Genomic DNA, 15,889 nt, shown 5'->3' on the forward strand with positions numbered 1-15,889 from the left:
ATCGGGCGGAAGGCTGGGTACACCCTGGACAAGTTTCCACCTCATCGCAGTGTCTAAAAATGCATTTTCCCATTGACATCATCGCTCGCTCGCTCTCATATATATATATATATATATATATATATATATATATATATATATATATATATACATACATACATATATACATACAGGTTACAAGCCTGTTTTGCAGGTTTCCCTGCTCTTCAGGGGATTTGATCGAATTGATTTGGTAAAATCTACAAAACTAAAAGGGATTTTATAAAATCCCCTGAAGAGCAGGGAAACCTGCGAAACGAGCTGTAGGGATGAAATAGCCTCCATGTTTTTTCCTGACCTAAGGTATATTCCACTCTACCCCGGTATTGAGTACTGTATAACGGATAAACCACAGAAAGGTAGACTCTATATATATATATATATATATATATATATATATATATATATATATACATATATATATATATATATATATATATATATATATATATATAGCCTGTTTCGCAGGTTTCCCTGCTCTTCAGGGGATTTGATAAAATCCCTTTTAGTTCTGTAGATTTTACAAAATCAATTTGATCAATTCCCCTGAAGAGCAGGGAAACCTACAAAACAGGCTTGTAACATACACACACACACACATATATACATATACATATATATATATATATATATATATATATATGAGATTTTTTAAAGTTTTGGGGACCCCTGGAATAAAGTCACCAGAATGAAAATGTAACATCACAAGAATGAAAACTGATCATTTTGTCAGGATTAAAATGGAATATCAGAAGAAGGAAAAAAGGTTACTGGTATAAGAGTAAAGTAGTAATTGTAAAATAACAAAATAGGGATTAACTAAAGCAGTCTGAATTTCCAAGTTACAAAAACAAAGTCATAATTCCACCAAAAAAACTCATGATTTTACAGAAATAAAGTCAAGATATTTGAAAAAAGTTGTAGTTTTACTTGAACAGAGTTGTAATACAATTAGTACAAAAAAAAAAGATTTCAAGGTGCTACAGAAAAAAGGGAGAAAACTAATTTTACAAAAATGCAGTGAATTGTTTCACCAATAATGTCCTTTTTTTTGGTAAAAATAAAAAAGTCATAAAATAAGAAACATTAACAAGTAATTTTGAGAATATTTATACATGATTTATTTAATAAGGTCTTAATTTGATAAAAATACAATTTTAACATTACAGTAAAAAAAGTAATTATTATGATTTTTTTTTCCAATTATAATTTTAGTCCCCCAAAGTTGTAGTTTTACTTCAAAAAAGTTGTAATATAATTAGTAAAAACTAAACATTTTATGGTTCTACAAAAAAGTCAAATTTGACCAGAATACAGAAAAAAGGGAGAAAACTAATTATTTTACAAAAATGCTATAAATTGTTTCACCAATAATGTCATTTTTTTTGGGTAAAAAGAAAAAAGTCATAATAAAATAAGAAACATTAAAATGTTTAACATGTATTTTTGAGAATATTTAAACATGATTTAAATGAAAAAGTCTTAATTGTAACATTACAGTAAAAATGATTAGGTATAATTAAAATTTTTCTTTTTTCAAATATGAATTTTGTTCCTCCTCAAAGTTGTAGTTTTACTTCAACAAAGTTGTAATATAATTATTAAAAACCAAACATTTTATGGTGCTACAAAAAAGTTTAATTTTACCAGAATACAGAAAAAAGGGGGAACTAATTAAAAGAACGCAGTAAAATATTTCACCAATATTTTCGGGTGTAAAAATTAAAAAAAATTAAAAATCACAATAAAATAAAAATATATTAATAAAAATAAACATGTAATTTTGAGAATATTTAAACATGATTTAAGTGAAAAAAAAAGTCTTAATTTTATAAGAATAAAATTGTAACATTCAAGTAAAAATTATTAGTTATAATTTTTATTTATTTTTTTCAAATATGATTTTTATTCCAACCCCAAAGTTGTAGTTTTACTTCAACAAAGTGGTCAAATAATTAGTAAAAACTAAAATATTTTATGGTGCTACAAAAAGTCAGTTTACTAGAATACAGAAAAAAAGAGAGAACATTTTTTTATTTTACAAAACAGCAGTAAATTGTTTCACCAATGTAATTTTTTTTTGTAAAAATAAAATCGTCATTATAATAAAATAAGAAATGTGTTAAAATGTTTAACATGTAATTTTGAGAATATTTAAACATGATTTGAATGAAAAAAAGTCTTAATTTTATAAGAATAAAATTGAACTTTAAAATTGACATTAAAGTAAAAATGATTAGTTATAATTATTATTTTTTTTTTCAAATATGATTTTTATTCCAACCCCAAAGTTGCAGTTTTACTTCAACAAAGTGGTAAAATAATTAGTAAAAACAAAACATTTTATGGTGCTAAATAAAAAGTCAGTTTACTAGAATACAGAAAAAAAAGAGGGAACGTTTTTTTCTTGTTTTTTTTTACAAAACAGCAGTAAATTGTTTCAACAATGTCATTTTTTTTGTAAAAAAAAAAAAATCAAGTCATCATAAAAAAATAAGAAAAGTGTTAAAATGTTTAACATGTAATTTGGAGAATATTTAAACATGATTTAAATAAAAAAAGTCTTAATTTTATAAGAATAAAATTAAACATAAAAATGTGTCATAATTTTTTTTTTTTTTTTCAAGATATGATTTTTATTCCAACTCAAATTGTAATTTTACTTCAACAAAGTGGTAGAATTGGTAAAAACAAAACATTTTATGGTGCTAAAAAAAAGTCAGTTTATTGGAATACAGAAAAAAAAAGAGATTTTTTTTTTTTTTTTTTTTTACAAAACTGTTGTAAATTGTTTCACCAATAACGTCATTGTTTTTGTAAAAAGAAAAAAGTCATCGTAATAAATAAAAAAACGTGTTAAAATGTTTAACATGTAAATTGGAGAATATTTAAACATGATTTAAATGAATTAAATTGCATTACAGTAAAAAGTATTAGTTATTATTTTATTTTTCAAATGTATTTTTCTTTGTCGCCCATCATTTTAAAATAAAATTAAGTCAAGATATTTGCTTATTATTAAAAAAAAAGTTTTGGTTGTACTTGGATAAAGTAAAAACAAAATTTTTGGGGGCTACCAAAAAATTCCTATTTGACCAGACGACAGACAAATAGCACTGCAGAAAAATAACAATTTTACAAAAATGCAGTAATCATTTCACAAAAAAAGTTGCCATTTTTTTGGGGTGAATAAAGTCGTAGAATTGCATTAAGAAACCAATTAAAATATGTCATTTGATATATTACCTAACCAAAACATTTTTTTTTGTAGAATTATGTCAATAACACTATAACAAAACAATAGGTATTAATGGTCATAATTGTGATTTTTTTATTTATTTTTTTAACCTTCAAATATGATTTTTTTCCCCCTGTGTGTCTCAAATTCTCCTTGGTGCTACAGCTCAAGAAAATCAGCCTCTAATTACCGTATTTCCTTGAATTGCCGCAGGGCAGATAGTATGCGCCTGCCTTCGCAAAATAATTAGCGCATGCTTAGTATTACCAGCTGGTCAAACTCGTGACACTTCCCCTGTCATCATTTTCAAAATGTAGGAGGCTGATTTCAACACCGGTGATTTGAAATCGCATAAAGGGAAGAAGATTAGGAGCTATTCAGTAGGATTTAAGGTCCAAGCTTACATCACACTCAAATTTTTACTGCATGCCTTTGGTAAGTGCCGGAGTGAGAGGTTTTAAAATAATTAGCGCAATCTTACTTTTACCGCATGCCTTTGGTAAGCGCAGGAGTGAGAAGAGGTTTTAAAATAATTAGCGCAGGGGTGCCCACACTTTTTCTGCAGGCGAGCTACTTTTCAATTGACCAACTCGAGGGGATCTACCTCATTTATATATATCATTTATATTTATTTATTTATGAAGGAGACATTTTTGTAAACAAGTTAAATGTGTTTAATGATAATACAAGCATGTGTAACACATATAGATGTCTTTCTTTCACAAAGACAAGAATATAAGTTGGTGTATTACCTGATTCTGATGACTTGCATTGATTGGAATCAGACAGTAATGATGATAACGCCCACATTTTCAAATGGAGGAGAAAAAAAGTGGTCCTTTCTGTACAATACCACATGAAAGTGGTTGGTTTTTGGCATCTAATTCATCCAGCTTCCATACACTTTACAAGAAAAACATTGGCGGCAAATTCCGTAGCTTGCTTGATTGACATTCACGGCACCCGAGGGTCTTGTGAGATGACGCTGGCTGCTGCCAGTTCATTATTATGAAAAAATGACAGAGAGGAAGGCGAGAAACACTTTTTATTTCAACAGACTTTCGCGCCGTCCCTTCCATCAAAACTCTAAAGGCCGACTGCACATTTCCTATCTTCACAATAAAAGCCCCGCTTCATGCTGCCTGCGCTAACAAAATAAGAGTCTCGGAAAGCTGGCGTGCACAAGTGATGTGCACGCCAGCTTTCTGAGGGATCGCTTGTGCACGCCAGTTTTCCGAGACTCTGTATTTAGTTAGCGCAGGCAGCATGAAGCAGGGCTTTTATTGTGAAGATAGGAAATGTGCCGTCGGCCTTTAGAGTTTTGACGGAAGGTACGGCGCGAGAGTCTGTTGAAATAAAAAGTGTTTCTCGCCTTCCTCTCGGTCATATTTTCATAATAATGATCTTGCAGCAGCCAGCGTCATCTCACAAGACCCTCCGGTACCGTGAATGTCATTTAAGTGACGTCTTGGTGAAGATTGAGGATCACTCATTTTTAGGTCTATTTTTTTTTAAAAAGCCTGGCTGGAGATCGACTGACACACCCTCCGCGGTCGACTGGTAGCTCGTGATCGACGTAATGGGCACCCCTGAATTAGCGCATGCTTACTTTTACCGCATGCCTTTGGTAAGCGCAGGAGTGAGAAGAGGCGGCAATTCAAGGAAAAACTGTATGCTGATGTATTAGTAACATAAAAATAACAATATAATACAACAGCCCTGCAAGACACACTCTGCTTTTGATGAATTGTTGCTCTTTATTAGAAATGTTTTTATGCGTCGATAAAATCAGATATATTTCGTAGGGTGGAGCATTGAAGCTTATTGCAGGGGTGTTGTTGATTTTTTTTTTTTTTTTTTTTTTTTTTTACATGAAAGGGTACCTAATAAGCTTGTCAAGCGAGGTGAGATACGGTGCACTTAAAAATGCTGCATATCCATGTTGTGTTGCTTCATTCTTCACGTTTGCCTTAAAGACTTTTTTCGGTACGAGCTCGTAATCATTTTGCGTAATGGGTTAGCCTGTTGGAAGATTGTTAAACGTCTGCGGAGGAGATTTCATTCACTCGTTTTCCTTATGCACGTAGTAAAACTGATGTAAATGCCTTTATTTCTGGACCTACTGTATACCGAGGCAGCTGACTTCCCACATAGTCCGTGTGTGTGTTGTTGTTGTTGTTGTTGTTGTGAGGCGTGCAGTGATTGTACGGACGTGGACCTGCTGTGTGTGTAACACATCGAGACGCCATGCAAAAAGGCCGACCGCCACTGATGTCATGGTGCTTGAACACCTTCTTAAAGGCCTACTGAAATGAGATTTCCTTATTGAAACGGGGATAGCAGGTCCATTCTATGTGTCATACTTGATCATTTCGCCATATTGCCATATTTTGCTGAAAGGATTTAGTAGAGAACATCGACGATAAAGTTCGCTAATAAAAAAGCCTTGCTTGTACCGGAAGTAGCAGACGATGTGCGCGTGACGTCACGGGTTGTAGGGCTCCTCACATCTGAACATTGTTTATAATCATGGCCACCAGCAGCTAGGGCGATTCAGACCGAGAAAGCGACGATTTCCCCATTAATTTGAGAAAGGATGAAAGATTCGTGGATGAGGAAAGTGAGAGTGAAGGACTAGAGGGAAAAAAAAGACAGTGGGTAGGGACAGTGGGAATCTCATTCATCCATTCATGCGCGTCACTAATTAGATGACGAGGCATTTGGCTGGTTTAAGGGAACATTGAACACACGCACTTGTCACTCCCGGATGGAATCACTTTCCCCCATAGCTTCAACGTGGTTAAGCTGTAGAGCCCCCTGCTTGTGTCTGGGCCGCCCCGAGTGACTTGCCCTGGCCACCCGGTTCCAGATAGAGCCAAGGGGTTCCAGTTCGGGTATCCGCCCGTCGGTGGGCCCGCGCCCAAGCCGCCCAGACAGCACAAATACTTGGTTTTTCGTCAACATGGGACACGCGTTAGACTGTGGATGAACTACCTCTTCACGTTCCACCACCACACCGTCAAAACAAAATCCGGCCTTACTACTTGGGCCTGACAGCCTATATTCATCCCTTACCCCCCTTGGCAAGTCCTCTTACCCCCCCCTGTAATGAACCGGGTCCAATGTTTGTTTGACAATATTCCCGGCCCCACTCCTAATGGGTCCTCAGCTCCAGCCTGCGACGGAGTTCGGTTAGCCACTTCGGACAGGGGGGATTCAAGTCCATGCTTGCTGGAAACCCTCCAGGTTATGGAGGGTCTCCAAAAAAAAAGACTAGGATAATTCTGGAAAATCAATCAATCAATGTTTACTTATATAGCCCTAAATCACTAGTGTCTCAAAGGGCTGCACAAACCACTACCACATCCTCGGTAGGCCCACATAAGTGCAAGGAAAACTCACACCCAGTGGCTTATCTGGTTATTGTGGTACTAGTGTTTTAGTGAGATTATACGTTCGTGACCGCCAGTGTCTCCGTGGGAAGTCACGTTTCGACGAGGCAAGGGAGCCGGGCTGAGATTTTTTTTCTCCCCCCTCCACGGTCAGGGGGCTGCAGGAAGAACTACGCAAACTTTCCGCTCATGTCTACGGAAAGAGCCGACCTATTGCCACCATTTTCTCACCGAAACCTGCCGGTTGACATGTATTAGGGAACTATGTCCGCTTGACCGCTCTGATCCATAGTAACGCTTCACCGTCAGCTTTCGGGAATGGGAAAAAAGGAAACACCGGCTGTATTTGTGTTGCTAAAGGCGGCCGCAATACACAGCTTCCCACTTACATCTTTCTTCTTTGACGTCTCCATTATTAATTGAACAAATTGCAAAAGATTCAGCAGCACAGATGTCCAGAATACTGTGTAATTATGCGATTAAAGCAGACGACTTATAGCTGGATCAAAAAGTCCGCTACAATCCGTAACGTCACGCGCACGCGTTTTCAACAGGATACTTTGTGCGAAATTTAAAATTGCAATTTAGTAAACTGGCATGTGTTGCAGTGTTAAGATTTCAGCATATATACAGTGGGGCAAAAAAGTATTTAGTCAGCCACCGATTGTGCAAGTTCTCCCACTTAAAATGATGACAGAGGTCTGTAATTTTCATCATAGGTACACTTCAACTGTGAGAGACAGAATGTGAAAAAAAATCCAGGAATTCACATTGTAGGAATTTTAAAGAATTTATTTGTAAATGAGGGTGGAAAATAAATATTTGGTCAACCATTCAAAGCTCTCACTGATGGAAGGAGGTTTTGGCTCAAAATCTCTCGATTCATTCTTTCCTTAACACGGATCAATCGTCCTGTCCCCTTAGCATAAAAACAGCCCCAAAGCATGATGTCTCCACCCCCATGCTTCACAGTAGGTATGGTGTTCTTGGGATGCAACTCAGTATTCTTCTTCCTCCAAACACGACGAGTTGAGTTTAACGACAATTTCCCCATTAATTTGAGCGAGGAAGAAAGATTTGTGGATGAGGATATTGATTGAGAAGGACTAGGAAAAAAAAAAAAAAAGGCGATTGGATTGGGAGCGATTCAGATGTTTTTAGACACATTTACTAGGATCATTCTGGGAAATCCCTTGTCTTTCTATAGTGTTGCTAGTGTTTTAGTGAGTTAAAGAGTACCTGATAGTCGGAGGGGTGTGTCCACGGGTGTGTTGACGCCAGTCTCTGAGGGAAGTCACGGCAGCTGCATGGCGACTTTTTACCACAATTTTCTCACCGAAACCTGCCGGTTGACAAGTGGTCGGGATCCATGTTCGCTTGACCGCTCTGATCCATAGTAAAGCTTCACCTCTGGGAATTTTAAACAAGGAAACACCGTGTGTTTGTGTGGCTAAAGGCTAAAGCTTCCTAACTCCATCTTTCTACTTTGACTTCTCCAATATTAATTGAACAAACTGCAAAAGATTCAGCAACACAAGATGTCAAAAATACTGGTAGATGTCAAACACGAGTAGTTGAGTTGATACCAAAATGGATACATGGACGATACAGCAGAGGAGTGGGAGAATGTCATGTGGTCAGATGAAACCAAAATAGAACTTTTTGGTATAAACTCAACTCGTCGTGTTTGGAGGAAGAAGAATACTGAGTTGCATCCCAAGAACACCATACCTACTGTGAAGCATGGGGGTGGAAACATCATGCTTTGGGGCTGTTTTTCTGCTAAGGGGACAGAACGATTGATCCGTGTTAAGGAAAGAATGAATGGGGCCATGTATCGTGAGATTTTGAGCCAAAACCTCCTTCCATCAGTTGACCGAATACTTTTTGTTCCACCATCATTTACAAATAAATTATTTAAAATTCCTACAATGTGAATTCCTGGATTTTTTTTCCACATTCTGTCTCTCACAGTTGAAGTGTACCTATGATGAACATTACAGACCTCTGTCATCATTTTAAGAGGAAGAACTTGCACAATCGGTGGCTGACTAAATACTTTTTTTGCCCCACTGTAATAAACTATCAGACTGCATGGTCGGTAGTAGTGGGTTTCTGTAGGCCTTTAAGTGTGTGTGTGTGACTTGTTAGTGGTGGTCCGCTTCAACCAAAGACAATCCAGTGACACAATAATCAATCACGGAGTCCGAACAAATAAGACAAATCGATGTAGGAAAAGTGAGATTACATACGGGATCGAGATGTGAATACTTCTGCCGTCATTATGGAAATGTTTTAGGAGAAGACGCTCAATGGGAGCTGGTTTGCTTGCTTGGCGTATTACTGTAAAAAAAAAAAAAAAAAAAAAAGATTAGAAAAGAAGTATCATTTTAGAAATTGGGGTAATTAGCTGCAGAAGTGCAGCGCGGTGCATGTTTCCAAAAGCGCACCAAGATCATTTAATATTCCGTCTATGGTGTGCAGTGTTGTGTTGCTTACGCTGTTTTTTTATTTTTTTTTTCCATTTATTTATTTCCATACCGCACTATAGCCTTTCTTCTGAAAAGACTCCGATCCGACAACCAGAAGATGCATGCATGGTGCTTTAATAAAAGTGTGCCTCTATTCAGACATTATCATCTGACAGGATAATGCCGTCGCCATGGTGACGCGGTTTTGCTCTACGTAACTATACAGTTGTAGCATCATGTTGATTTGAAAGAAAACAGGCGTTGTTGAATGAATAAAAAGTCTTGTATTGGAAAGAAATGTGTTTTTTTTTTTATTAGTATTGGTATGTCGGTGTAGGATTGACCCAGCTGGATGGCGCTCGGAAAAATGTATTGTAAATAGAGATGTCCGATAATGGCTTTTTTGCCAATATCCGATTCCGATATCAACCGATACCTGTCAGGACATGGACTTGGATTTGTTTTGCTTCTTCTACGCAAAGGATGATTGGAACGAGCCCGACATGAATGTAAGTACTTGTTTAATTTATTTAAACACTGTAATACAAAACAGGAAAACAAAGGGCGCACACAATGGCGGATAATTAAACCAAACCAGGGGTCACCAACGCAGTGCCCGCGGGGACCAGGTCGCCCATAAGGACCAGATGAGTCGCCCGCCGGCTTGTTCTAAAAATAGCTCAGATAGCAGCACTTACCAGTGAGCTGCCTCAATTTTTTTAAATGTATTTATTTACTAGCAAGCTTTGCGCTACATTTTTAATTCTAAGAAAGATAAAACTCAAATAGAATTTGAGAATCCAAGACTTGGTTTTAACTTGTTTATATAAATTAAATTTACTTTTTTACTTTGCTTCTTATAACTTTCAGAAAGACAATTTTAGAGAAAAATTACAACCTTAAAAATTATTTTAGGATTTTTAAACATATACCTTTTTACCTTTTAAATTCCTTCCTCTTCTTTCCTGACAATTTAAATCAATGTTCAAGTAATTAATTTTTTTTATTGTAAAGAATAATAAATTTTTATTTAATTAATTTTAGCTTCTGTTTTTTTTTGACGAAAAATATTTGTGAAATATTTCTTCAAACTTATGATTAAAATTCAAAAAAATTATTCTGGCAAATCTAAAAAATCTGTAGAATCAAATTAAAATTTTTATTTCAAAGTCTTTTGAAATTTCTTTTAAAATTTTTGTTCTGGAAAATCTAGAAGAAATAATGATTTGTGTTTGTTAGAAATATAGCTTGGTCCAATTTGTTATATATTCTAACAAAGTGAAGATTGGATTTTAACCTATTTAAAACATGTCATCAAAATTCTAAAATTAATCTTAATCAAGAAAAATTACTAGTGATGTTCCATAAATTATTAAATTTTTTCAAAAAGATTCTAATTAGCTAGTTTTTCTCTTCATTTTCTTCGGTTGAATTTTGAATTTTAAAGAGTTGAAATTGAAGATAAAGTTTCAAAATTTAATTTTCCTTGTTTTCGTGTTTTCTCCTCTTTTAAACTGTTAAATTAAGTGTTTTTTCATCATTTATTCTCTACAAAAAACCTTCCGTAAAAGGAACAAAAATGACAGACAGAAATACCCTTTTCTTTTTATATAAATAGATTTATTTATTAAAGGTAAATTGAGCAAATTGGCTATTTCTGGCAATTTATTTAAGTGTGTATCAAACTGGTAGCCCTTTGCATTAATCAGTACCCAAGAAGTAGGTCTTGGTTTCAAAAAGGTTGGTGACCCCTGAACTAGACTATACTCAAAACAAAAACACCACAATGGCATGACTATATACAAACAAAGAAAAGATACTAACTGTGGCACAAAACTTACGTGGTATAGACAATAAACAGCGTGGCAAGGCATGAAGGTAGATGAAGGACAGGTAGGTGCGTGGTCATGAGAGTAGGTCGGTAGGTAAAATTGCCAGGCTGAGGACAGAAACAGAATGGTTTAAATAATGACTATGATGATGATTACTAACAGGTGTGAGGCTGAGGACAGGGGCGTGACTTGGAGACCAGGTGGAAACTAATGAGTAACTATGGAAACAAAACAAACCAGGAAGTGCAAAACGCAAGAACTGAATGTCCAAAAAAGCAAAAGATAACATGACCAAACATAACAAAAACACAACATAGTCCACAGGCGTGACAATACCGATATATACAGTCGTGGAATCAAACACATTATTATGCCTAATTTTGTTGTGATGCTGGATAAATTAAACAATGTAACAAGGTTTTCCAAAAATAAATCAACTCCAGTTATGGAAAAAAAAATGCCATATTTATTATTTTAGTCACAAAGTGCATTTTTTTTTTTTTTTTAAACTTGCCTCAAAACAGCAGCTTGGATTTTGGGATATGCTCTCCCTGAGAGAGCATGAGGAGGTTGAGGTGTGTGGGGGGCTAGCGGGGGGGTGTATGTTGTAGAGTCCCGGAAGAGTAAGTGCTGCAAGGGGTTCTGGGTATTTATGTTGTGTTACGGTGCGGATGTTCTCCCGAAATGTGTTTGTCATTCTTGTTTGGTGTGGGTTCACAGTGTGGCGCATATTTGTAACAGTGTTCAAGTTGTTTATACGGCCACCCTCAGTGTGACCTGTATGGCTGTTGACCAAGTATGCCTTGCATTCACTTGTTAGTGTAAAAAGCCGTCGATATTATATGATTGGACCGGCACGCAAAGTCCGTGCGCTTTGTGCTTCCGACCCCGGATAAGCAGAAGAAGATGGATGTATGGGAGGAAAAAGAGTGCAATCCATCCATCCATTTTCTACCGCTTATTCCCTTTCGGGGTCGCGGGGGGCGCTGGCGCCTATCTCAGCTACAATCGGGCGGAAGGTGCAATATTGCAATAAAAAATGTTGTCAATTGTTCTTAGAATTATTATGTACACATTATCACACAATTCTTATGCTTAAGGGCCGTTGCTATAGTTATTGTCAATTGTGCTGAAGTGGTATTTTTCTTTGTCTGTGCAAAGCTGGCAATCCAAAAGATTGCAAGCCAGTCTCGTATCAGTGTCTGTGTCCAGGAACAGCCTGCTGACTGCCAAGGCCGAACACCGCCGTGACGCAGACAGAGCAGAGACAAGGCGATATCACCAGCGTCAACACATTTGCATTTCTTGTATAATCCTATATTGTGTCTAACCGGGGCTGTCGAGATTGTCGAGCAACAATTCAAAAATCCTTTATAAATACATTTATTGAATAATATTTCAACAAAATATGAATGTAAGTTCATAAAAGAAATACAACAATGCAATATTCAGTGTTGACAGCTAGATTTTTTGTGGACATGTTCCATAAATATTGATGTTATGGATTTCTTTTTTTGTGAAGAAATGTTTAGAATTAAGTTCATGAATCCAGATGGATCTCTATTACAATCCCCAAAGAGGGCACTTTAAGTTGATGATTACTTCTATGTGTAGAAATCTTTATTTATAATTGAATCACTTGTTTATTTTTCAACAAGTTTTTTGTTATTTTTATATCTTTTTTTCCAAATAGTTCAAGAAAGACCACTACAAATGAGCAATATTTTGCACTGTTATACAATTTAATAAATCAGAAACTGATGACATAGTGCTGTATTTTATTTCTTTATCTCTTTTTTTCCAACCAAAAATGCTTTGCTATGATTAGTGGGTACTTGAATTAGAAAAATGTTCACAGGGGGTAAAAGGTTGAGAATCACTGGCCTGGACTTTAGAGCGAAGTTTGGTTCTGTAACTACAGTACAGCTAAAAAAAAACGTCTCTCCTCAATTGAGCCAAATTTAATTCTGTCTCTGCATGATTCCTTGCTTCTTGTCTGTTTAATAGATGTCATCAGTGTTTGAACCTGACAATTGTTGCTTTGCTGCAAGATTTATTTATGCTTGCATTTCTAAGTGCAGTATTGCGACCCTGAGTGCCTCATAAAATGTATATAATAAATAATAATAATAATGAAAAATAAGCTTATTATTGTTTACTATAACATTGAGGAAAACAATCAATCAATCAATCAGTGTTTACTTATATAGCCCTAAATCACTAGTGTCTCAAAGGGCTGCACAAACCACTACGAGATCCTCGGTAGGCCCACATAAGGGCAAGGAAAACTCACACCCAGTGGGACGTCGGTGACAATGATGACTATGAGAACCTTGGAGAGGAGGAAAGCAATGGATGTCGAGCGGGTCTAACATGATACTGTGAAAATTCAATCCACAATGGATACAACACAGTCGCGAGAGTCCAGTCCAAAGCGGATCCAACACAGCAGCGAGAGTCCCGTTCACAGCGGAGCCAGCAGGAAACCATCCCAAGCGGAGGCGGATCAGCAGCGCAGAGATGTCCCCAGCCGATACACAGGCAAGCAGTACATGGCCACCGGATCGGACCGGACCCCCTCCACAAGGGAGAGTGGGACATAGAAGAAAAAGAAAAGAAACGGCAGATCAACTGTTCTAAAAAGGGAGTCTATTTAAAGGCTAGAGTATACAAATGAGTTTTAAGGTGAGACTTAAATGCTTCTACTGAGGTGGCATCTCGAACTTTTACCGGGAGGGCATTCCAGAGTACTGGAGCCCGAAATGAAAACGCTCTATAGCCCGCAGACTTTTTTTGGGCTTTGGGAATCACTAATAAGCCGGAGTCTTTTGAACGCAGATTTCTTGCCGGGACATATGGTACAATACAATCGGCAAGATAGGATGGAGCTAGACCGTGTAGTATTTTATAGGTAAGTAGTAAAACCTTAAAGTCACATCTTAAGTGCACAGGAAGCCAGTGCAGGTGAGCCAGTACAGGCGTAATGTGATCAAACTTTCTTGTTCTTGTCAAAAGTCTAGCAGCCGCATTTTGTACCAACTGTAATCTTTTAATGCTAGACATGGGGAGACCCGAAAATAATATGTTACAGTAATCGAGGCGAGACGTAACAAACGCATGGATAATGATCTCAGCGTCTTTAGTGGACAGAATGGAGCGAATTTTAGCGATATTACGGAGAGGAAAGAAGGCCGTTTTAGTAACGCTTTTAATGTGTGACTCAAAGGAGAGAGTTGGGTCGAAGATAATACCCAGATTCTTTACCGTGTCGCCTTGTTTAATTGTTTGGTTGTCAAATGTTAGAGTTGTATTATTAAATAGAGTTCGGTGTCTAGCAGGACCGATAATCAGCATTTCCGTTTTTTGGCGTTGAGTTGCAAAAAGTTAGCGGGCATCCATTGTTTAATTTCATTAAGACACGCCTCCAGCTGACTACAATCCGGCGTGTTGGTCAGCTTTAGGGGCATGTAGAGTTGGGTGTCATCAGCATAACAGTGAAAGCTAATACCGTATTTGCGTATGATGTCACCTAGCGGCAGCATGTAGATGCTGAAGAGTGCAGGGCCAAGGACCGAACCCTGGGGAACTCCACACGTTACCTTAACGTAGTCCGAGGTCACATTGTTATGGGAGACACACTGCATCCTATCAGTAAGATAAGAGTTAAACCAAGACAGGGCTAAGTCTGACATACCAATTCGTGTTTTGATACGTTCTAATAAAATATTATGATCGACGGTATCGAAAGCAGCGCTAAGATCGAGGAGCAGCAACATAGATGACCCATCAGAATCCATCGTTAGCAATAGATCATTAGTCATTTTTGCGAGGGCTGTCTCCGTGGAGTGATTTGCCCTGAAACCGGATTGAAAGGTTTCACATAGATTGTTAGATGCTAAGTGTTCATTTAACTGCTAAAACAAGACCAAACAGACGTTACACAATCAGTTTTCCGGCCCCAAATCCCTAGTGAGTCTCTGTTCCGGTTTGGTGAACCAGTTCATTATTGTTAACTTCCACCGACTCAATCAATATTTACACAAGTCTCTCACACAGCCACTCGGACCAGAGAACTATGTTCATGTTGCTTTATTCTCTAGTACCTGGTATTTCAAAAACTGATTATGGATGATGAACAGATTGTTATCAGCAACCTTGATCACAAACGTTCACATCTGCAGCTCACGAGCCTAAAACACAGTCTGAGAATGTTCTCCAGTTTTCAGCGCTTGGTTAATGAGTGACTCACAGCTGCAGGTTGATTCTGTGAGTAGCTGTCAACCGGTCTCAGTGACGATGATCCAGCCGGACGCAAGGGTTTGTCCTCGTCATTTGATGTCATTTTTAGGGGGCGAACACATTTTATACAAATGCATTTAGAGCAGGGGTCAGCAACCTTTTTGAAACCAAGAGCTACTTCTTGGGTACTGATTAATGCGAAGGGCTACCAGTTTGATACACACTTAAATAAATTGCCAGAAATAGCCAAATTGCTCAATTTACCTTTAACTCTACAAAAGAAGAGAAATATAATCTTAGAGAAAAATGTAATTTAAAACATTTGTATGCACGTACAACACTTAAGACCTTCAGTAAATATACCTTTTTACCTTTTAAATTCCTTCCTCTTCTTTTCCTGACAATTTAAATCAATGTTCAATTCTTGTTTTTTCATTATTGTAAAGAATAATAAATACATTTTAATTTAATTCTTCATTTTAGCTTCTGTTTTTTTTTTGACAAAGAATATCTGTGAAATATTTCTTCAAACTTATTATGATTAAAATTCAAAAAAATGAGTCTGGTACATCTAGAAAATCGTTAGAATCAAATTTAAATCTTATTTCAAAGTCTTTTGACATTTTTTTTTTATTTTTGTTCTGGAAAATCTAGAAGAAATAATGATTTGTCTTTGTT

This window comes from Nerophis ophidion, linkage group LG09, assembly GCF_033978795.1.
Source record: "Nerophis ophidion isolate RoL-2023_Sa linkage group LG09, RoL_Noph_v1.0, whole genome shotgun sequence".
In the NCBI taxonomy this organism is placed as follows: Eukaryota; Metazoa; Chordata; class Actinopteri; order Syngnathiformes; family Syngnathidae; genus Nerophis; species Nerophis ophidion.